General features: G+C 54.3%; 1 protein-coding gene across 3 annotated transcripts in view; it reads left to right on the forward strand.

The window, feature by feature from the left end:
- The first annotated feature begins 5,247 nt into the window (after nt 1-5,247).
- PDGFRB (platelet derived growth factor receptor beta) overlaps nt 5,248-23,820 on the forward strand; it is a 56,025-nt gene continuing 37,452 nt past the window's right edge. Inside the window, exons 1-2 of one of the 3 annotated variants that reach the window (XM_073355343.1) lie at nt 5,250-5,849; nt 15,917-16,106. The gene's annotated coding sequence lies outside the window, so the exon portion shown is untranslated. Of the gene's footprint in view, nt 5,850-15,916; nt 16,107-23,820 lie in introns of all 3 variants that reach the window. The other 2 variants (XM_073355344.1, XM_073355342.1) reach the window with 2 other exon arrangements.

The following is a 23,820-nucleotide window of genomic DNA, read 5'->3' on the forward strand; positions in this document are numbered from 1 at the left end:
GCAGGGTGCCTGTTCCCACTGGGTTAGCATGGGGGCTGGGTGTCTGTAATCCCTCCGCTGAGAATGCCTATGGTGGCTGCAGGTTTTGTGATGTGGACACGCGTCTCATAGGCTCTGGATTGACACCCAGCCACTGGTTTCACACACAGGCTCATTTCACACAGAGCAGCCAGCCTTTCCGAGTTACTCCTTATTCCCTGCAGCAATATAGTTGGTGGGACCGTGCGTGTGTGGCAAGAAACAATCCTTTCACTCCCATCTCGACTGATCCCTGTTACTTACGTTGACCCTGCTGCGATGGGCAGGGCAGAGTTGAACCCTTGCCACTGAAACTGGAGAAAAAGGGCAAGAAGCTAATGCAAACCTGGGCCCTATATCTATCTGCCCTGTGTCAAGGACCAGGGAACAACGCTCTAAACCAAACAGCAGCTCTCAGCTCTTCCTCTCCAGCCGATGAGATGCCTGGGTCCTAGCTCTGGCTAGGGATGGCAGCAAGGACACCTGGGACTAGACTGGCCGGACGCAATCTGGCCCCTGCTCTGTGGCTGCCTCAGCAGGCTCAGAGAAGGGGCTCACTTGGAGATGGGGAGACAAGGCTACCTTTGCTAGATGTCTCCTGTGGGAGGAGGAAGGGAGAGGAGTCCTTGTCATTCCGTTTAAGTGCAGGCATGAGGAAGAACCTGCATTGCTCTTCGGTCTCCATTATGGGGATCCAGGGAGGGGCCCAGGGTAGCAAGACCCCTTTAAAGCCCTGTAAAGGAATGAAGGGACCAACTCCACAGTAAAAGAAGTGGGGTGTGTGTGTGTGTGAAAGGGAGACAATAGAGTGGTTGGAGGCTCAGCAAGGAAACAATGGAGGGCCCAGCCCACACAGGATGGGAGTGGCCGGGAGTAGAGGTCTCAGCGTTTGCCCTGGATTTTGTCTGGCTCGTCCAGGCATTGCACTAGCTGAGCTTGCGAGGGGTTAAATATTCCAGAACGTAAGTGGCTCCAGATGTGTTGGAACGTCTGGGTGACCGGAAGGAGCTGCTATTATTATTCACCACTGGAGTTTGCTGCCTCTGAGAACAGGGCTGAGCCCACTGAGTTACAGGGCAGATCTCCCGTGTGAGAAGGGCTCAGAGAGCAGGACGGGCCGGGGCTGGGAGCTCTCCGCAGCCATCCGGGGGGAGAAGGTGGTGTGAGTTTGCCCCGAATCAACCCCCCTGTTGCTAACGAGGGCTGTTTCTCTCTGAACAACTAGGGGCAAAGTGGGCATGAGGTTCCTGAGAGATGGGGGAGAGGGTGGTAGGATTGCCTGCTGGGGCCATGGGAGAGGGTGGGGGGGGCTGCACAATCCCATCAGGCTAGTGTGATGCTGCCTCTTTGTGGCATGTTGTCACTGCGTCCCTTTTAGGACAGGGTGATGCAGTGGCTTGGTATGGTGATGCTGCATTTGAACGCTCTTTGACTGCCCTGCTCACTGGGCCAATGGGATACAGGATGGGCCAATGACACTGAGGAGCATCCTGCCTTTTACAGGGTGGCTGACAATACTCCAGCCCACAAAGGAGTTAATATGAGTGAAAAGCTCCCTTGCAGTCCCTGGCTTTTGTCCCTTGGCCAGTGCACGAGTGTGCAAATCCTCAGGACTCTCGCTCTGCCCCAAGAGGGGGAGGGATGCAGAAGGGGAGTGCTGGATGCCCTTGTTTTAGGGATCTGCGCTTTAGTGCCTGGTCATGTGATTGCTCCTGAAATCTATCCAGAGCTTCCTGCCTGCCTGGACTTCCTTTCAAAACTCACTGCTATCACTGCAGAGAAAATAAACCATTTACTTTTTCATCTGGGCGCTGGCATCCATTTCCGCATCAGCCCCCTGGACCACAGCATCAGTTCCCCCACAAGCATTGCTCGGGAGCAAGTGCTGAAAACTGTCCTTGAGAAGCCCAGGCAAAATCCTTTTAAAGCCTGGCTCACAATGCGTTACGTGGGAGCTGGGTGCTCACACCCGCTGGATGGGCGGAATGCTGGGTGCTGTCTGTGGGTTAACCAGGTGTTATTCTGTGCACCCCGAAGCCAATGACCAAACTTTACAGCTTCTTTCATACGGTCTGAGCCTTAAAGGGCTTCCCTTTCTTTGCTCAAATCTGCAGGGAAATTGGCACATCCCAGGCCCCTCTTTTCTTTCCTAAATGTTGGAATCATTAACTGGGCTATCTCCATCCTTTTGTGGCCTCTAATGCCCTACTATTAGAGCAATCTTGTGCCCTCACTGAACCTCCCTCACACAACAAACCCAGGTCAGGGGAAAGGCAGTGCGGGGGAGGGAAGCTAGCAAATTGCTGCTCCTCTCCATGGTGGCAAAGGGGTGATGACTGTTGTCAGGATCAGCCCCAGGCTGAGTCTTTCATAGAGAGGCAGAGTCCCTGTCCGTAGGCTGGATTGGAGGTGCGGTCCAGCTGTCCGTCAATTCTCTCCTGGGGGCAGGAATTGGGGAAGACCAAATCCAGATGGGTCTCAGGCCTTCTCTGCGCTAGGGATTTAGTCCCTGGTGTAGCAGCACCAGTGCAAATCCCTGGTGTAGACAAGCAAAGCTACTGTGAACCACCATTTGCACAGGGCAACTTGCTGTGGTTTCCAGCTGCATGAAGCTGCCCTGCTGCAAATCACAGCTGCCAGCGGCTGAGCCTGAGCTCCCTGCAGCAGTACCAGTGCCCAGAGTGCCCCGGGGAGGCAAGGCCTAAGAGAAAAGTAGCTAAACCCCTCGAGCAGTGTGGCCAGAGGCCCCTTAGACTGGTAGACTGGAGCAGGAAATAGAGGAAGGCAGTGAGAAAGGACTGGACACAGAGCTAGCAAAACCAAACCAACCCAAAGTAGAGACACGCTCCCCTTCCCCCCACCCAGTTGGGTTACTCTGGTTTTCGTGCTTCCTTAGAACAAGCCTGTCCGAGGAGCCTCTTTAGACCAAACAATCTTTGCTTCTGAACAAAGCAACCTTGGACACACACTTGGGACGCATCAACAAGGTCCGGTTCTCACAACAACGTTCCCAGCATGCGTCAGGCCCTTCTTAGTGTGACTTTGTCTATGTGATTTTAAGCCTTTTCCCAAAGTCCCAGGGTAATAGGTCAATGGCCTTGAGCCCAGTTTGGTCTCTCTCCCCTAGGTAGGCCAGTGCCAGCTGCCTGCTACCATTGCCTGGGTGCCAGCTTTCACTGCATAACACAGGGCAGAGCACTGAAGATTCTCACCCTGAGTTCATTCTGGATGGGAGTGGGAGCTAGGGGATTCCTCGGGAACAGGTCAGCCATTTGGGGGCCCAGCACTAGGAGTAGAGAGTTCCCAGGAGTAGAGAACTCTCCTGGCAAGTGACTAAAATCTACCCCATGCCCCTTTCCAACTCACTGGTAACACAGGGCTGGCCTGTGGCAGGCTGAGGCCTAAATCTCCATGGAGCTCAGATATTCTGATCCTGGAAACCAGGGAGGGTTTCACTACACAGAGTCTGTTCTAGGGCTTGGCAAACGGAAGCAAACACAAGCAGAACCCAAGCATGGCCCCCAGCCGGCTGCTTTCAAGCCTGATCAACGAGAAAGCTGCCAGGTCAGCTTGGCAGGGACCTCATAGACGTTCGCATCACAGTGTTACCTGGTGGCACCAATGGGCAAGAGAGGCAGGGTGGGCAGGGTGCCACCAGTGGCAGGGTGGGGAACCGCAGTACCTGCACCCAAAGGTCACTGGGTTCATCCATCCCAACCCCGTCTCCCCTCACTACATGCACATACAGCTTCGTGCACTTACCGGAGCCCTGCCCAACCATCCAGCGAGGAGGTCACCCCTAAGGATTCATGACTTCCCTCTGAAGAGGTATGTCCACGGGATCTGGCGCCTCAACGCAGGGACTCAGAGGGAGCCAGCAGCTAGGGTAAATCAAACTCTCTTTGAAATTGATTTCCAGCAAAAATGGCACAGGGGAGCCATGTGCTTTCACTCACCCAGATCTATGCCACATTCTTCCACTAGCCCAGCCCAGCCCACCCTGACCTCCTCAGCAGGTCTCTGCACAGGCCGGTGCAAGAATCTTCTCTACATCTCCTGCGATCCTGGGAGGACCTCCCTTTCGCCCTGTTCCTCGCTTCCCTCTCTCTATTTTCAGATCTCAGCGGCTCACATCTTTCCTCCCTGGCCTGTACCTCTGGGTGCTATGGTAATGGCATTATCTGCCCATCACAGTGGAGTAAAGCACTTGTGTGCAAGATACCATCCCACATGCAGTGGCATTGTATGGTAATGGCCTGGGGTTTGAACTTTCCTCCCCACAGCAGTCAGATGAGATCGCTGAATAAACAGTCTGTACTTGGATTTTCATCAATGGGAAGACAAGAAACAGGGGAGATAAACCAGAGATAAATAGCAAGGGTCTAAACTGTTAAGGCTCACGAATTATTAGTCAGCTCTATTGTAAACACATCCCCATAAGGAACTACTAAATGATGACTCCCTCGTGTAAACACGGCAGCTCTTAGGCCTGGCCTACAACAGTTTTTGTACTGGTGCAATTATGTTAACTAGGGGGGTGATTTTATTACTTTGGCCTGGTCTAAACTCAACATTGCTACTAGCAGAGCTATGTCTGTTCGGGATGGGACTTTTTCACCAACACAGCTGCACCGGTATAAGCCTTTGGGGAGCTGTTATAGACGATACAGGCAAAAGACCTCCTGTGCCAGAATAAGGTGCGTCTCCACTTGGAGTGAAGACCAGGCCTTGCTACGGAAGACGGGCCTCTGAAAGTTCTACCAACACAGCGCCTGGCGTGGATGCAGTTACACCAGTATAAGGGGGCCTGAGGTCTCATTTACACTAGCAAGTTTTACCATCAGACGGGCCTGTGTCAGAGAGGAGTGTGAGAAAATCGCGGCCCTGGCCATCCGAGCTGTGCCAGCAGAAGCTCTAGGCAATCACTACAGAAACCACTCTGTGACAGCGGCTGAGTCGGGGCCATCCCGACAGCGGTTCTGTCAGGGCTGGAGACGCTGTGGCAGTCCTGGGAGGGCACATGCAGTCCCTTTAATACAGGCCTTCTTTAATAAAACCATGAGTCAGCTGCTGGCGTGGGCAGTGGATTTTCTAAACATCCCCTCATATCCTGAGAAAGGGGGGAAAATGGAAAGCGGGGGGAGGTTTGAACAAACTACAGGGAGAAAGGCCAGAACTGAAAGCAGACAGAGAGAGCTTGAGCTGAGCCCATTCCTGTTTCCTCAAGTCCAAGGAGGAAAGGCAGGGTGCTTGTCTCCGCTTTTGTTTTGCTTTGAGCTGGGCAGAGCTCAGGTCCAAGCCCTCCCCCGGCACCCCCCCCCCCGCCCCCAGCTCTCAGTGAAACTCCCCCTTGGAGCTCGGTTCCTTTTCGTTTGTTTTGAATCGAAAGTTTTGGAAAAGGCTCCAGCTGGCAGGGGGCGGGGGCAGGAAGGGAAGAAGTTTTAAAGACGGCTCCAGCCTTTTGCCTATTGGACCAAAGCCTCTCCCCCCAAGTTCTGTGTTTTTTTCCAGTTGTATTTTTCCCCACCGGCTGCCGAGCTGTTTCTCCGCAGCGCGGCGCGGCGCGGCGCGGCGGGCCCCCCAGGCGCACGGCCCGCGGCGATGCTCTAGGCTCCGCTGGGATGCGCTAGGGGCAAAGCCAGGGCGCCTCGAGGGGAGCGGGCCGCCCCTGCGGCGCGCAGAGCGGCCGGGAGCTGCGAGGAACGGAGCCGCTGGGGCGGGCGGCGGGCCGGGGCCGGGGCCGGGACGCTGCCCAGGAGGGCGAGCGGGAGAAGAGGAGGAGGGAGAGGAAGCGCTCGCGGCTGGAGGCTGGGGAGCGAGCCCCGCGCACGGTAAGCTGCGCGCCCGGGAGAGCTCCGCGGCGCTGCGCTGCGCTGCGCTCTGGGGCTGGAAATCCCGCCGGGCGAGGCGGGCAGCGGGGCTGGGCTCACGCCCGCTTTGCCAAGGGGCCGCGCTCAGCCCCGCGGCCGGGAGCCGCTTTCGGCTGGCGGGGAAGGGGGAGGAAGGGACCCCGCTGCCCAGCCTGGAAGCGAGTGAACTCCAGCCAGCCCGGGCAGCTGGATTCGCACCTGGCCCTCGCTCCGGGTCCTAAGATGTGCTGCCAAGCGCCCAGCTGCCAGGGAAAGGCCGGGGGGCTGCAGGGCGGGGCAGCATCCCGCCTGGACGGCCGGGGAAGCGAGCTCGGCGCTGCTTTAAAGCGCGGCTGCTTCCCCTGCAGAGCCCGCTGGGGGTGCCCCGGGCGGGAGCAGCAATCCGAGCTGCAGGGACGCGCAGCCCGCACGTCTGAGCGCAGGGGGCAGGTCTGAAGTGGGGCAGTTAGTCCCGAGAGAGCTGGGGAAGCCAGGGGGTTCCTGCCTTGCTGCTCGGTCCTTGCAAACCCCAGTCGCCCCTGGACAGTCTTATGTTCTTCGTATCGTTTTGCCCCTGCCCAGGAAGAGCCCTTTGCTATTGTAGGGCAGGGACTGGGCCCTGGGAGAACAAGGCTCTGGATGCTGGAGTAATGTCTAGGTAGATTGGATTAGCAGGACAGACCGATTCAGATCCTGGGGGCCTTGGGTCACTCTGGGCACTGCTGGTGACAGGGCAAGGTCAGCCTTCCCCAGGGCGTGTCCATCTACTGGCAGGGCTACAAATCTGGCTGTTTTATCCAAGGGCAGCGTGGCCTCCGGGGCTCAGGGCTTGGTTCCCACTGGCACGGCTGCAAATCTGGCTGGTTTATCCAAGGGCAGCGCGGCCTCAGGGGCTCAGGGCTTGGTTCCCCCATGAGCCTTGTGCGCAGCCCACACTGACCCAGGATGGCAGCAAAAGCAGAGGGAGCAATCGCAAAGGTTAGCGTGGTTGGCTGCTGAGCCGCATCTCTCCAGGACTGGGTCATGGAAAGGTAACCACAATGCTGAGAAATTCCTCTGCAGCAGGACAGGAGGGCTCAGGAGATGGGCAGTGGCCTTTCACCTTCTGGGCATTTATTTTGCATCTCTCCCAGCAGGATGGCTGCTTAGCACGCTCTGGGGCGGGAGCTGGGGTCTTAGTCCAGTTCTTACTGGAGATAGGCGCTCAGGTCACACAGAGCACCACCACCAGTCACATGCTTGCTGGTAGTCTGAGCTGAGAGGCCGGAGTCTGAATGGGACCCCGAGACTGAATTACCATCAACTGAATTACCATCAACGTCACATTGATGGGGCACAGTGGGAGGAAGCCTGTAGCCCCTTGGCCATCCTCTGGTACTCTAAAGCAGGGATGTCACCCTGGTTCTACAGAGAGGGCCGAGTTATGTTTTTAAGTGTGAGCTTTGGTCAATGGCCACAAAATTCAGTCTAGTCTAGCCTGGCTCTACAACGGAGCACCACGCATCTCAGTGATGGAAGGGGGGCCGTTCCAGAGTAATGGCAAGTTTTAGGCCTTGCTTCATGGAAAGCTGTGAAGCACCAGCTCCAGTGTCCCCCCCCCCCCCCCCCCGCCCCATTTCAATGGGAGTCGGGCACTTACTTCAGCGAGAGAGGGCCAGGAGGCTGAGATGTTCTGACAGTGAGATTGTGAAGCAGGCAGGGCTTCCTGAATGAATAGCAAGCCCTTGGGTGCAGCTGATGGGAAGGTGGCCACATTTACTCTGTATCCTCACATCAGAGGGTTATTAATGCTAGGCTGGGACTTTCCGAGGGCTATGAGGGCTGGACAACATGGAACAGGCCATGACGCGGGATGGAGCGTCCATCGCAACCTGCAGCCATTTGAGGTTATTAGCCAAGAGAATTAGTGCTTCCTGCAGGGCAGAAATCCCTGGGCAGGACAGCCATGCCTATGACAGCGCTGAGATGAGGGTCTGCTGGTTATCAGCCCAGCAGCACGGATGGGGAGCATTTTCTTTGAGCCCAATCCTACAGCCCTTACTCAGGTGAGTGGGCCTCACTCACACAAGTAATTTTACTGATTTCAACGGGAAACCCCTAGACTGGACGGGGTTGGGGGGGCTTGTGAGGTGGTGACTGTCTCAGGCCCATGGTGCAGGGCGATGTTTGGTTCTTACCTACTGTACTTGAGCATTGCAGGCTCCACTCTGCCCTGAGCTACCCCTCCAGGGGTAAGTGGAAGAGTGGGAGTCCGCTGCTGTGAGCTGGACCAAATCCTGGCCCCATTTGTTGACTTCCATGGAGTCCAGCTCTGTCCCCGAGTCCGCCTGAAGGCTGGGATTGTTCTGGCTTTGTCAACCTCATGTCAGTGAAGGCCTCTGGGAGTTTGTTTGTTTTGTTTAAACAAAGGGGACGAAATCCCAAAGAGGATCTTTGAGGGGATTGTATAAACCGCGTATTGTTTCCCCAAGAGCTGGAACCACTCCAGAAAGCTCCTTCTGCTCTGCTTGGCAAACAGGACATAATGAAGCTGGTTTTGGTTGCTATTCCCCACCCCCCAAATGCCTAATTAGGCTCCCTGAACCAAACACCCCTCTGGCCCCCTCAGCTTCCAATCCCCCCAGCAGGGACTGTCCGGGTCTGGAGCTGCAGTGTCTTTCTGGAACCCAGCAATATATTGAACTTGATCATTATTATTTTCATTGTGCTAACACTGTGAGGCCCCCAGTAAGATCCAGGCCCCATTGTACTAATGTGACATATACACCCAGCAGGAGACAGGAGAGCTCCCCCCAAAGAGCTCCCAGCCTAAGCATACCAAGAAGGTTTTAGTATCCCCATTTTACAGATGCAGAACTGAGGCCCAGAGAGTCAGTGAGTTGCCTGAGGTCGGAGAGGAAGCCTGTGGCAGAGGTGAAAATTGACCCCAGATCTCTCCTGGGCCTCGATCCAACATTTCAGCGACAGGAGCAAATTGCACCTTGCAGTGCTGTGCTGCATGGTGTGTGTTGAGAGCCCCCAGTGCCCAGCGAAGGGGGCAGTAACTGGAAGAGAAAGGACAAGGGGCAGATGGGACAGCGTGGAGAGAGAGGAAGTGCTGAGGTCGGGGTGGAGCTTCGCCCTCTGAAAGATGCACAGAGGCTGCCAGTCCATTGCCCCTCCCTGCAGCACAGACGTAATGTCCCACTCACAGGGTGCTGCTCCTCCCGCACTGTGCAGAGTGCTCCCTGCTGGCTGGGCACTGCCCTCCTTCCCAGGGGGCTATAGAAAGGTCAGAGATCAATAAGAATGAGGATAGTTGCATAAGGAGTCAGCAGATTGTCATTGAAAAGGCCGGTGCACCGGCAAGTCCCCATAAGAAATGAGGCCTGCAGGCAACTAAAATTCAGCGCGGGGTGATGTAAATGACATATGTCCCTCTGGGGTGTTTGTTCTCCTATGCCTCTCGTGTACCCAATTGCCATGGCATACGCCCGCCTCCGAGCATCACATCTGCCTACACCCATCACGCCAGGTCTCCTACATCCCTAGCTGCGCCCACCTCTCCCCAGCACAAGAGTACCCATTATTGTGCCCCTGGAGAAAACCTGGAATGGGGGGTGGGGATGGGAACAGGAACAAAGCCCTGCTTGGAGGGTGTGCGGATGGGTAAGTGCAATGGTGCATTGTACCTGTATTTTGGGAGCAGAGACAGGCCTGGATCAAAAACCTGGTTCCCAAGGCATCTGGTTCCAACACCTCATGGAACAGATGGACTTTTATCCTGCCCAGAAGGGGGTTTATCCCTTACTAGCGACACTCGGTAGCCAGAGAGCTGGCAGGCAACCTAAGCCAGCTGATCGATTTTGCAGGCCTGTCTCCTGCCGCTGTGCCCTGCGCGTTGGGTTCTCTGCCTTCATATTCTTGGCCTGTCCAGCACTTTAAGGGGCTGTGACTGAAATCTTAATGTTACCGAGACACAGTAATTGGCACCAATTAAATTGCTACATTCATGTTTGAATTGCTTTAACTGGCGAGACACACTGTCTTATTTATACAAAAAATATGTTTGCTTGTGGGTTTCTCTGAACTGGGGCCAGGAGAAAATACACCATCGCAAGCCATTTTCCCTGAAGGCGCATTCACCCCTTGCGAATTGGAAGTCACTTCAGTTTCAATTTATGTGCCTGGAAACCGGTTGCAGAATAGAAGCCCCACTTGTTTTAGGGGGTTGGGAGCTTCCACCACCTTTCAGAGCTCCCCCATTTCTCTTGCACACAGCTGCCAAGCTTTTCTCCTCCAGCCTGGGAGCTTTTCAAGAGAACATGGATGTGGCTTTATTTAGGAAGGAGAAATCCTCCAGGCCTAGGAACGCATATTGATCATTCTCAAAGCTGTGTCTGGCGGGCTGAGAAGAGAAGGTAGATTTGGGGAGCTGGCTGCAGCCGGACTCTCCCAGGAACGCATGGAAATCCAGCTCAGATTAGTGTCCTCCCAAAGCCATTGGCCGCTGTTCAGGGCAGGGCCTGTTTGCACAGCACCTAGAGCAATGGGATCCTGATCCTGACTGAGGCCCCAGGGCATTAGAGTGGTGGGACGAGAAGAATGGAATGCCAGGGTCTCAGCTCCCTTGCCCCTGTACGGGGGCACTGAAAGAAGAGGAAACATTTCCAGGTTATAAAGGACAGGCTCCCCAGCCCCCCGCATCCACGAAGGGTTGCGGCTCCAGTGACTTAGGTCTCCATCACGTCTGCTGGAGCCATGAAACTAAAGATCTAGAGGATCGACGCTCCAGTGGTTGGGCTCCCCGCCCCGCTCTCCTGTGCTGCTGGGGAGTGGGTCAAGAGCTTTGCTTGGAGCACTCCCACCTCCTGCAGCCAAGAGTGGAGATCAGTGAGTGTTGGGACATCACCAGCTACCTCTAGTGCCCCTAACACACTGGGATCCTAGTGGAAGTGGAGATCAGTGAGTGTTGGGACATCACCAGCTACCTCTAGTGCCCCTAACACACTGGGATCCTAGTGGAAGTGCCTATCATTTCTCACGGGTGGGCACCCCTTGCTCGCTGCCACTCCTGCTGCCCTTCAGGCTGAGCTTGGCGTTGGCAGGACTGGGGTCACATTGCTGAGATAATCTCTTCGACTCCTTCGAGGCCTTTCTGAGGGTGCCCCCAGCAAGCAGGGGCGGATCGTGTCCATGGGGGGGAGGACCTGTGAGAGCAGCTGCCTAACCCTCCTGGCAGATGCACCCAGGGTCGTTCTCTGCCGCTCTTTGTCTGTCCCCTCTTGCTCTCCTGTTTGCCTGGTAGGCGCCCCTTCAAAATGTTATGATTGTAAGAAGGGGTGGGGGGGCCTCCGCAGCTCCGCGCAGCTGTATCGCAAGGGTCTGACCTCAGCTTCCTGCTGAGCCGGCAGGAGGTTTGCTGCTTGGCATTTTGCAAGAGAGCAGGAATCTTTGCATGCGGCTGTGGCTGTCAGACTGCCAGGCCTGGAATGAGGAGGCCTTGGCTCTCCTTCCCCTTTTCCGATCTGTGGCTTTCGGATCCCAGAAAGACAGCGAGGCTTAAGGAGTATGCAGCTCCCCAGGAGCGGTGCGAGCATCAGGGGTTGATGGGGATGGAGCTGCTGACAAGCTAATTGTTTCAGGGGCTTGGGGAGCTCTGGCTCCGGGCCAGGTGGTCAGCAGAGTTACGCAGGGGATGAAACTGACCCCGGTCTCTTGTGTGAAGCTGTGGGAAGTTTTTGACCCACCAGCTACTCAGTGAGCAAAACCCTCCTCTTCCATCCTGTGAGTGCAATGCTCCAGTCTGACCGTGGGCGTCCCAGAAGGTCGAGTCACCAGTTCCTCATGGGATTCTCCTCTCCCCTCCACTGCCCCCCGTCCAAACATGCATGTTCCCCTTAGGGGCTGCCCGTCCCCTGCCACCCTTACATCCATTTTGCTTTCCCATCTTCTCCAAGGCAGCGACTAGAGCTGAAGGGAACAATTCCCGCCCCCCACCCCCGCACTGGTCCAATCGGCAGGAAATCTCATCCCCACTGGTTTCGGAGCAGATGTTCTGAGGCACAAATGCCTCCAACGGTATCACTTCGTGTGTCTATGGCACTTCCCATTAGGAGCTCTCGGAGTGCTCAAAGCACGAATGGATGAGGCCTCACTGCATCCCCACTTATTTTTCCACATAGCGGCACCAAGGCACAGAGAGATCAAGGGTCCACAGTCTCACACTTGTTCCCGGGCCTGACTTGTGTGTGCACCCCTCTCCCCCCAGTACAGCTGCACCAGTGAGGGGTGTTTGCACACCCTCTCCTGACACACCTGTGTCAGACTTCTGCACGCACGTCGATGTTGCATTATGCTTTTGAGAGGGTGGGCAGAAGCCACATGCTCACGGTCACACAGGGAGTGAGTGGCAGAGCAGGGCCAGTGCCCAGATCTCCTGAGTCCCACTGAGTGCTTTAACCACAAGACCATCCACTCCCATCCCTTGCCTGTAGCATTTAGCCCTGCACCTCCTACCCTGTGTTATTTTTTTCTCTGGGCACCACCAATCAGTGTGTCAGCTACACTGCGTAGCTCAGCGAGGGCCCTCAGCACCATACCTGGTATTCATCTTCTGTTCCATTCCGCTCCCTCCTTTCTTGTCACTCTCTAATCTGCTGATCACTGCTACACCTCTGATCGTAGGGTCTACACCCCTCTGATCGTAGGGTGCACCCCAGTGATGTCCCATGAGTATCTCCACCTACCTCTTTGCACTGAGACATACTATTATCGTTAATTATTTGTATTACAATAGCACCTACCGGCCCTAGTATGTCGAGCACTGCACGGACACAGAGTGAGGGGCAGTCCTCGTCCCCGGAGAGCTTACAAGAGAAGCAAAACACTTCGGGTCAGCAGCTGTCCTAATGGTCTCTGTTTGTACAGTGCCCAGCACCGTGGGCTCCCGGCCCGTTACTGGGGCTTCTAGGTTCTAGTGCAATGCAAATTCTAAAGAGTGGGAGGAAAAAGAGGGGCACAGAGAGGGGAAGTGACCTGACCTAGGTCACTGGTAGAACCAGGAACAGCACCCGGGTCTCCTGGTTCTGGTGTCCTAGCCACTTAGCCATGCTACAGGAGAAGGAGAGCGGGAAGGGGTCGTGTTCCACTGATTGCACCTCCCCCTAGGTTCCCTTCCTGGCTGCAGCCTCTGCAATCACAAGAAGCTGCCCTGATCACACTTCCACAAGCAGGCAAAGTGCCCCCGAAGCCCTTTCCAAGAGATTCCTCCCCGACCTCAAATCTGGAGAGCAGCTTAATCCTGGGCAGAAGGACAAGAAGCTCCATAACTAAGCAGTTAAGCCTGGGTCCTTCGCAGATGGTGGAGAATAGAAGATCAAACGCCTTCGTTGGAGCTGTTTCATCTCTGTGCCTGGCTAGTACTGTGTTTTCAAATTAGAGGCAGATTCATCTTCCTTGGTTCCCTTGGCTGTGCTGGGAAAATGCCCTGGTAGCTGCTCACTGCATTATGTGGGTTTCACTTTTGGGGCTCAGAGATGTCTCTGTCCCTGGGCTTTGAGGAGCTCCCTGGTTCCATTCAGCGGGGGGTGTTGAAAACTCAGAGAGGAACGTAAGGGGAAGGGGAATATTTTTTCTTTCTCCCTCTCCTCTTTGGCATCATCTCCCGCTACATCCCCCAGGCCCTCTCTGTTTATAATTAGTAAATAACTTGCAGCCAGTCAGTACATGGATGGCTCTCCGGATCCCACCCTGACTTAAACTTTGCCACAATGGCCATGCTGAAAGGACAGCATCCGAGCAGCTGAAGGAAAGACTCCTACGCACCAGGAGCATGGGTTTTTTCCTCTTGTATTCCTTAGTATGGCATTTCCCTTTAATTACTGCAGGAGGATAGATCACAGCTTCCTGCAAGCCACAGAATTATTTGACAGCAAGAAAACATCTGTCTGCCTCTCTAAAGCCAGCCAACTGCACAGTCAGAGTAACAGAGACAGCATCCCACCTTTGTTCCAGCCTTACTCACCGCTTCAATCTGATACCCAGTGTCTCCTAGCTCCTTTTTCACAATGGAGTGGATGTAGTGAAGACTGCACTGAGATAAGATGTGCAAAGGGTGGGGGGGGGAAGAGATGAGCAAGGAGATGAAAGGATGGCTGCTCTGAGCCCTGATAACAGGTCACTTTCTCTGGCATGAAGCTTTGTGGGTCTCTCTGGCTTGTCTCCCGGTTGGGAGAGTTCAGCGCTGGCCTTAGCACACAGGGATGGGCCTGCAAAGCTGTTTCTCACAGATCCCTCCTACCCCAAATTACAGCTGACTCCTGTTCTCTCCCATCACACCACAGGTGCCAACTTTTGTTGGTGCCGGTGGGTGCTTGCGCCCCTGCCCCGTCCCCTGCCCTGACTCCGCCCCCTCTCTGCCCCTATTGGACCCCTTCCCAAATCCCCACCCCCATCCCGCCTCTTCCCCGAGCACACTGCATTCCTCCTCCTCCTTCTCCCTCCCTCCCAGAGCTTGCCGTGTGAAACAGCTGTTTCGCGGCGCAAGCGTTGAGAGGGACGGGGGAGGAGCAGGACGCAGCGGCATGCTCAGGGGAGGAGGCGGAGGCAGAGGTGAGCTGGGGCGGGGGGCAGGGATCTGCCGGTTTTTCCCTGTGGGTGTTCCAGCTCTGGAGCACCCATGGAGTCAGCACCTATGCATCGCACCTCTATATACCTAAGTGGAACAGACTCATTGTATCTAAGAAGTGCATGGAGGAGTGGAAGAGGATCTTTGAGCTACTCCTAGCCTCCGGCTGTGAGGGAGCTGGAGCCCAGCAGCTTGTGCTGTGGCCAGTGTTAATCACCAGCATTGTAGGGATGTTTGCAAGGACCAATTACCTAAATAAGCCCAAGGTCTGGAGGCTGCTGGGCTCCCACTCAGTGGAGCAGTTTTGCACTTTCTGGTTTATTTCATAGTTATTGTTTTGCAAACACTAATTAACCAGCACAGATTTTCTATGAAGTTGTCAGGACCAGGTGTGGGTGGCCAGGCCTAGCGGCCAGGTGCAGCAGCCAGCGACCAGGATCTGTGCCGAGGATCAGAGTCAGGCACCAAGCAGGACTGGAGCAAGGCTGAGAACAAGACAGGCTCAGGAGTAGTCACAACTGCAGGCATAAACTGCTGCTGATCTTAAAAGCAGGCCTGCCTGCTCCCCTCAGCCAATCAGGCAGACCAGCAGCAACCCAGCTGAGCTCATTAAACTTCCTGAAGGCTGGGCTGGCTAGTCCTTAGGCTCAGCTGAAAGCACTCCATCCTGATGATGGCAGGCAAATGTTCTTATCCCCATGGAGGGAGCTGGGGGAAAGAGATGGAGTGACTTGACTAAGGCCACAGAGGGACTCGATGTCAGAGCTGGGGTTAGAATGCCCCAGCCTCATACTTCATTCAGTGCTATTGAGCTGTTCCTCCTTTCCATTACATGGAAGCAGATATTTTTGCATCTATCTTTAGTATAGGCCTGATTGTGGCTTTAAGCCATCGGCTGCAATGAAAGAGGACAAAGAGGGTCAGCACAGAGAGTCCCTGACAGAACTCCGGCCGAGTTACCACAAACCATCAGGACCAGGAACTCCAACCACCACTGACAGGGTGCTGCCTGCATCCCCTTGCCCACCTCCCTCCTGCCGCCTCAGCCTAGCTGGCTGGGGTACAGTAGGGCAGCAGGGCTATTGGCCCCATCCCCACCTTACTTCTCCCCATGTCCTTTGGAGAGGCTAGTTCTTCTGCTGTCACAAGCCTAGCATGGACTCCCCACCCATGTCTGGCTGGCCCAGGCAGGGGCACAAGCAGTGGGTGGGAAGGTTCCTTGTGGGCCCTCCCCCAAACCCTCTTGTGCACACGCAGGGGGCCCTGGGTGTGTTGAAAACTGGTGAGGAAGACAGGAGGGGCCTGATGTCTCCATCGGTTTTGTATTGGAATTGAGTGACCCCCGGGATAGCCAGGGCCTGATTTCTTCTAGCCAACTACGGGAGGTGGCTAGCGCACTGCTCTTTGGCCTTGGGAGCTCTGCTTATAAATCCTCATTTAGGTCACCAGTGAAGCAGGATTTCATGGCCTTCGTCAAGTCCCCGTCACCACCATCCAAACTGGCCGGGCGCCTCAGGATTTGGCTGTCACTGTGCAGAAGACGACCGAGCTTGGAACGAGTGGAAGAGGCAGGCATCATCCATCAGTCGGGAGCAATGGCAGAGCTATGTCCCACATCCGCTTTGCTCTAGGTATCCTGCGTGTGCCGCTCCTCTTCCGAACTGTTCCAGCCCTCGTTTCCCAGTCTTTGTCCCCGGCCCATCCCCAGCCCCTCCTCCTACCTGACAGGCAAACGCTTTCCCCACAGGCAGTCCCACATACCCTTGCACTCAGGAATAGCCTTGCGCCTTCTGGAACCTGTTCTTTATTCTGAAGGCGGAGCTGGAAGAAGCATGCGCAGCTGAGTGGGTGATGAATGTCGACCCTCCGGGACTGGGGAATTATTTATAACACTGGCTCCTCTCCAAACAGATGTTTCCTTTTATTCTGAATTTATCCAAAACAGGTCGTTCCTTTCCTACTTCTCCCGGGGGCCTGACGGAGAGTGGGGCAATGGGCAGGGCACGGCCTGATCCCAAACGCCGCACAGGTGATGCAGTGAGCTTCCTTGAACGGACACGTGTCCACACAGGCGTGTGATCACATGTAGCTATGTTCATACACATACACAGCGAGCCACGCACTGAAACACCCTGCTCTCTCTCTCCCGCACACACACGTGGCAGGCATGCCAACACAGCTTGCACACTCAAGCAAGGACAGGCATGGTAGTCACACACACACACAATACATCGGCAAATGCATCCACGCCAGCTCATTGTGAGCCTCCGGCCAACCTCTGAGCCAGCCCGTTTTTTGTTACTCTAAATAGCTGACAGCAGAAATGCTGAGTCACACAACCAGGGTTACACATGGCACAGAGAGGAACTCAACATCATTTCAAGCCTCCTCCCCCTCTATTTTTGGGTTGTCTCCCTCATCTTGGGCCTTTGTCAGAGGCTGTCAGGCCGATGAGCCAGCTTTGTGCACTGGGAGAGTTGTGTTTTGGCAGGAGTGGGGGGGCCAGGACTGAGTTACTGCGAGACATGCATGGACACCTTGAGAGAGAGCACGAGAGGCAGCTGGGTCCTGCGTCCTGAAGGTTGACCTGGTGTATTCTCGTGCTCATGAAAGTGAGGCCTTGATAGTAACAAGGCTAGACCCAGGCTAAATATGAGCCTGATCCAAAGGTGATTGAAGTCAATGGGAGGCTCTCCACAGATGGCAGTGGGCCTGGGATCGGGCCCTCTATGGGCTGGCTTCCCAACCCATTGCCACTGTTAAATCCTTCCACTCTCATGCTGCTCGTCGTGCAGTAATGTCTCTTCTGAGCTTTCTTTTGTTCCCGTGGTATAGAGAAAGGGCTGCTATTTTAAACCCCAGATAGTTTTATTCCTGGGCTAATTGCCATGGTTTTTCCTTTGCATTTGCATTGATTGTCTGTAGGGCTCCCCAGCCTGTTTAGACTGGAAATCTCTGTACAATAAACCAGTAAAAACCAGTAAAATCAATTATTAGAAAGAGATGAATTGGGCATTCAGGAAACTAAAGGCCTGATGTCACTGACATGTGATGCTGGAAATGACCATGCCAGCTCCCATCACACTGCTCTACCTCGCTCCTGATTACCCACCCTCATTCTGATCCAATTCTGACCCGCTTCTAGATGTCCAAGGCCACTGAAGTCATTTCACAGGGGACTCAAGCCGTGACTAAGATGAGCCCTCCAGCTGTGAAAGGCTAGTTTATGCAGCCAATATGCCTCCTCGCCTTTCTAATGTCTGTGACATTCTGGGGCCAGATCTTCACCTGGTGTCAATTGGCGTAACTCCATGGTAAATCAATACAGAGCCATTGTCTTCAATGGAGCTACATAAGTTTACGTCGACTGAGGATCTGCCACTGGGTATTTAACTCAAGGGTAAAATTTACTAGGACCAGAGTGGCGATCCTTCCAGTACAATATTAGCACGTGGAGCTGTACGTTGGATGGATTATGTTCATCCGTAGCATAACTTCATTGACTGCCGTGAAGTCACTCGAAGAATGGATTTGGCCCTAAATTTTTACAGAAAATGTTCATTTTTGGTATCTAAAGTCAGGCACCAACATCCATCCCTGGGCTCTGAAATTAAAGGCACCTGGTTCAGACTTCAGTGGGCTCTGAAAAGCAGGCTGCATTCATTGAGCTGCCTAAATATGGATCTAACAAACATTAGGCACTGACGTGTGAAGATTTCGGCCCTCAAGTTTTGACCCCCTTTATGCTAGCTTTGCTGTCTCATCAGGGCACACTGTGAAAGTCACGTGTATGTATGGGGCACCACCGGAAAGGAATTTGGAAGGGGCGCCTGTTTATAATATGAATCTGTCTCTGAGCCTAATCATCTGTTCATTGTGGGCAGATCAAGGAGCGCTGGAAAACCCACTGAGAGGAGTCCCTTTGTGTAGAGGAGGCAGGGTAGCTTAGCAGATAGCACGCTGGTGTGGGTGTCAAGGGACCTGCCTTCTACTCCCAGCACCGCTACTGATCCGCTGGGTGACTTGGCTGCATCTGTGAAATGGGGATAATTCTACTGACTTCCTTTGTACAGCGCTCTGAGATCTGCTGCAGAACATAGCTGTACAAGAGCTGGATGTTACTTTTGTAGCTGTGGGGTTTTCAATTCGGAGGGTTGTTAGAGGAAAGGCTTGCAACATCCTGCTGACTTCAACAGGGAAAGAGCTAGACTGGCATGTACTAGATAACCACGCAGGGCCTGATTCTCATCATTCATACCTGTGCAAAGTGGGCCCAAAACTACCTGAGCAGAATGGCAGCAAGTTATACCCACTTTGCACTGGTGCAAATGCCTACACAGGCTGTAAGCAGTGGCGAATCAGACCCAGTCTAAATGTCCTAGACTGGAGCCAGGAAACTACATTTCAGCATGCGTGTATGTACCATGCATCCCTTGGGACTTTCCCCCGGCCCCCTGGCTTGGTTTCAGATTTCATACCTCTGTGTTTTATCATCAGTTGTTTATGGGCTTGGAAAGACAGTCTCTCCACATGTGTGCGCCTCCTAATTCCAGCCATGTGCTGGGAAAAGGCTCTCTGATGATAATCTGGCCTGTGAGTAAATGCAGTGTCATGGGAGCCTCTGGACCCCAGAGAAGGGATGTTGCAATTGAGGACAGTTCCAGCCAAAAAACACTCTGGTTTATTTAGATTAAAGGGTGGGAAAGAACTGGAGTCATGGAGGCGGGGTGGTGGTGGAGGAGACAAGGCAGATGAGGAGACTCATTGCAAAGACATGGTGATCAAAGTTTTTAGAACTCACCTTGCCCTGTTTGAGGAAGAACAGTGGGTCCCCAAAAGTGAGAACCCCTAGAGCCACAGTGGGCAAAGCCTGGCAGGGGAAAGTCCCCGGTGTGGATGAATGGAGCCAGTACACACCGATCATGGGATCCATATGATGATTTTCATTGCACGTGGGCACCTATGATCTCACTTACTGACTCAGATATAGTGAAACAAAGCAAAAATAAAGTCTGTTTACTTTCAGCTAATTTACAACAGCTGTACTTTGCCTGCTTGGCAGAATTTTGGGTCCAGCAAAGCATTGTGGGAGATCCTGGAATCGCAGACAGGCTGGGACCTCATAAAAAAGAGCTAGAAATAGAAAACGAGAGGAAGAGAAGTGGCTTCGCTTTAGTGCCTGAGGCCTGGCTTCTTCCCACTTCTCTGCTCATTTCTTTGCCTTAGTTCTGCAGACAGTAAATATCAGATATCAAAAACCCCAATGGTTTGGGGCCTGGTTCTGCGGTTCTTATTCCAACAAAACACACCTGATTAACCCCCTCTTTATCTGTCACTGTCTCCCGTGGCAGGTTAGCCTGAGGAAGCAGGGGATGGTTTGCGCCCAGCAGAGGGAATTGGGATTTGAAAGAGGAAGATAACAAAAGAGAGGGATGGGGCGACCCTTTGCCAGATGGCCTGGACTGCCTTTGCGGAAGTGTGATGGCATGGATTCTAGCTATGGATGGACTCTAGCTATGGATGGATTCTAGCTATATTTGCTGAGAGATTGCCATGCATTCCGATTTTGGTGGGACAGGAACAGTTTAATGGTTGGGTCAGAGTTCACCATCCTGGCCGGTGGCATGCAAGGTTCTCATTGTCTTCCTCGGCCCAGCATGGCAGCACCCGTTGTCCTATGCTGCTATCTGTGCACAAGTGGCCTTCCTTTTCTTCAGCGCATTAGCCACTCTCACTATCAACCTGCCGGATTTGCATGATGGTTTTCCAGTTTATTTGTATTTTTGGGAGCCCTACAAGATCATCTCATCCGCCCCTCTCCGCCCCACCCCCATTGCATCCCAAAGGCCCTCCCTATGGGTTTCATATACGCCACTCCAAACATCAGCTGGAGGGGGTGGTCACTCACCAGAATATGAGGTGTTCACTCCCCTACCCCTATCCCCCAGAGTTCAAGGGTGCTGCTTCCAGAACACCCCCTTCCCAGTAGAGTGAACTTGGGACTCCACTTAGGTTCCCATGTGGCTCTAGCCCTCATGGGGTGTGGGGAAAAGGTGGAAAACATGACCTGAGTGCACCCTAAAGCAGGACTGGTGCTATCGGGCGTGCAAAGGGGACGTTTGCCCCCGCCAAAACTACCTTCACGAGGCCCCAAATTATTGTCAGAAAGGCCAAAATAGGTCCAAAGTTTTCCAGTGTGAAGCAGTGAAGCAGCAGCAGCAGATTGGGCCGTCTTCCCCCTTTGCTATAAGTCACAGCAAAATACTGACACAGTGGCCAAATTTTACCTTTTTAAGTCTTGCAATCCAAGATTTTCCAGGGGTCTCACAAGCCTGGAAGGTTAGTTAGTTGTTTTGCAAATAGAGACCTCCAGGGGCACCAAAATACCCACTCCCCCAACAAGGGGACCCCAGGACCAGCTGTGCCCTAAAGGCTCAGACACCAGAAGCTAGAACCCAAGAGAGCCCTACATTTACTTTCAGTCTCCTGCACTTTAAGCCAATCTCTTGATTTTGAGGCTGGGGGGGCAGACTCGTGATTTGCAAATGCTGGGAGTGGGCAGTACTGTGTGTGGTGCTTACTTCATTCATGTTGGCAAGAGCTGTGAGATCATGGATGCTGGAGACAGGGGGAGCCAAAGGGCCATTGCCACCCCACCTTTTAAATGGGGGGGCATGCCCCCCTCTTTAGAGAACCTGAGCTCGGCAGGGCACAATGAGGGGCAGGGCCAAGGGACCCAGGCCTTCCCCACTGCCCCGGCCCATGACTACAGCAGGGGGTGTAACGGTGGAGCCCCTTCCCGGTGGGCAAGGCAGAGGGGCCACATGTGGGTGAGTAGCATTGTGATCTGGCTCCCAGGATCACAACGCCACTCAGATGTTAATCAGAGAAAAGATCATCTACCCAGGCGCGTCTGAGTCCCTGCCCTTGTGCCTGAGCCAGCCTGGCATGAAGGGCTCTCCTAGGGCATCCTGGCACTGCTCTCCTGTTAGCTTCCTACAGGCCTCCGCTCTTTGCACAGCCCTGGTGAGCTCCGGGGAGCAGCTGCGATCAGGCTGCATAAGGGCTCAACCGAGGCCTGGTTCTGATGGCAGCCAGCGTATGGCCATGCTCTGAGCATCGCAAGCTCCAGGCCTCTTGGCTGCGTTTGCCTTCGCGAGCCAAGCTGGACACACGGCGTCTGTGACGCTGCCCTGTTTGGAAGGCAGGCTGCATGCCTTGGAAGAGGCTGCTGGAGCGTGTGGGTGGGTGCGCACGCAGGGCTGCTGCTCCTTGTGGGTGTGCCCAGAGTGTGGGGGAGGGGGAGAGCTTAATTCCTCATCAGGAAACAAGTTGAGAAACCTGAGACTAAACCCAGGGGACTGTCTGCCTGGTGCCACACTGCTGGCTGATACCTGGCCCCCCAACTTTTGCAGTCTCCCCTGTGCCCACGTGTGAGATGCTTCGCCGGAAGCTGTCGCCCTGTACAAGCACTAAGGACTAGCGTTCAGAGCAGACAGGCTACACGCTAGGGAAGTCAGCATAATTTCTCATCCTGTTACTCGTTACATGAAGAGAACTTCGGTGACAGTCATACCAGAGCCCTCACAGCGTCCCTCCAGTATCAGTAAAGGGGTCTTTGGCTTAATAACATCCTTGTGCAAGATCACTGCCCAGAAGGGGTGGAAATGTCATGAATCAGTGTGATCCAGTACTAGCCTGATAACACTCCTCCATGTGATGTTGCAACGTGGTCAGAGACGGATAACAGGGGCACGTGCATCTCCAAGTAAAGGCAGGATGTTTTCCCCAGACAGAGGATGTACCAGTTACTACCATTAAACTGAGCGAGGAATTGGACCTGACCTAGTTCCCATCGCAGGACTTCCAAAGCAAGTTCGTTGCCCTAGAAGACGTGACTTTGGCAGACTATCATTTGCCAGAGGGCGGTTGAGAAGCCACAACTGCAACCCGCCCTTGCAGACAGGAAGCAAGGGGAGAACCGGTCCCCTGAGCGCTGAGAAACAGCATGCTCCAGCAGATGGGACCCAAGCTTGGGATTCAAGAGAGGTGGGGGTCTATTTCCAGCTCAGTCGATGACCTGGGGCACGTCATGTCACCTCTGTTTGCCCTCCATCCTTTGGCTGCCTTGCCTAGTTAGGTAGTCAGGTCTCCAAAGCCTGGACCCTGTCCCTGCAGAGCTTAGCACAGAGGGCTCCCGGTCTTGGTTGGGGACTGTAATATTAACAATCAATCCAAAGAAGAGTGGTCAAAGGAGCTCTTTTTATTCCATCACCGCATGTCGTGCTCTGAAAAGCAGCGACCTAGGGCCAGGGCTGTGATAACATTTAACAACTGCGCCATGCTGCCCAGCGCCTCCCCGCCCCGTGCTTGGCTCTAGCCAGAGTTCTCAGACCTTCCTTTCCATGGGCTTGTAAACTGGAAAACTCCAGCGCTGCCCCTGTCCTCTATCTCATCCTGCAGTCATGAATCCAGCTGGCTTGCTGTGCAGAATATTCCCACTGATCAAAAGGAGCGACCCCTGCCTTGTGCTTGCTGACTGCAGAGGCATATGTGTGCAACATCCAGGAGGGCCTGATGGGATTAGAGATGAGATAAAATATGACAATCAGGGCATGGTACAGATGTATAGAAGAAGGTTGGTTTGTTTCCTGGTCCCATTTTGTCTACATCTCCAACGCCTGGATTTAGTTCAGGGGTCCCGGTTCGGGCCCTTCTCAGCGTAGCGGGAGGCGGGGTTTTGGAACTAAGCACCGAGGCAAGAAGCGAATCTGGAGGCGTTGGGACACTTTCAGCGCCGGCCTACGGGACTGTAGCAGCAGCAGCTGACAATGTGCCTTTCGGTGAGCAAAGGGCCTGCGTTTCCAGTCCAGCCTGGGCTGGGTCCCAGAACCGAGTGACCTCCCGTCTCCTCTCCCAGCCAAATTCCTCTTTTAGAATAATAAACAGTTCAGCTCAGAAAACCTCCCCTGACAGGCTGCTAACAATTTTCCTTCGCACAGCCCTCTGGGGCAGAGATGGGGCGGGGAGGCCGGGCAGCACTGGCGTGGCCAGAGCCACATCTATCTCCCGTGGCAGGGGGAGGCCTCTGCCAGCGTTCAGCGAACTCCAGTCTGGCTGGTTTGAATCCCACCCTGTCGCAGTTGGGTGCTGGGATGAGAGAGGGGAGGAAGGCTACTTGCTGTAAAGTCGCGGGGAAGCACGCGAGGAGTCCGGTGCCCCGCTTAGCAAGGAGAGCCGAGTTGGGGGAGGGGAGAAGCGAAAGCTGTGTCCTAGCCCTGGACCAAGGCAGCAGATTCCCCCCACTCTCTCGTCCCTCCTGCTCCCGGTTGATGCGCAGAGCCA

The sequence above is a fragment of the Lepidochelys kempii genome, chromosome 8 (assembly GCF_965140265.1).
Source record: "Lepidochelys kempii isolate rLepKem1 chromosome 8, rLepKem1.hap2, whole genome shotgun sequence".
NCBI lineage: Eukaryota > Metazoa > Chordata > Testudines > Cheloniidae > Lepidochelys > Lepidochelys kempii.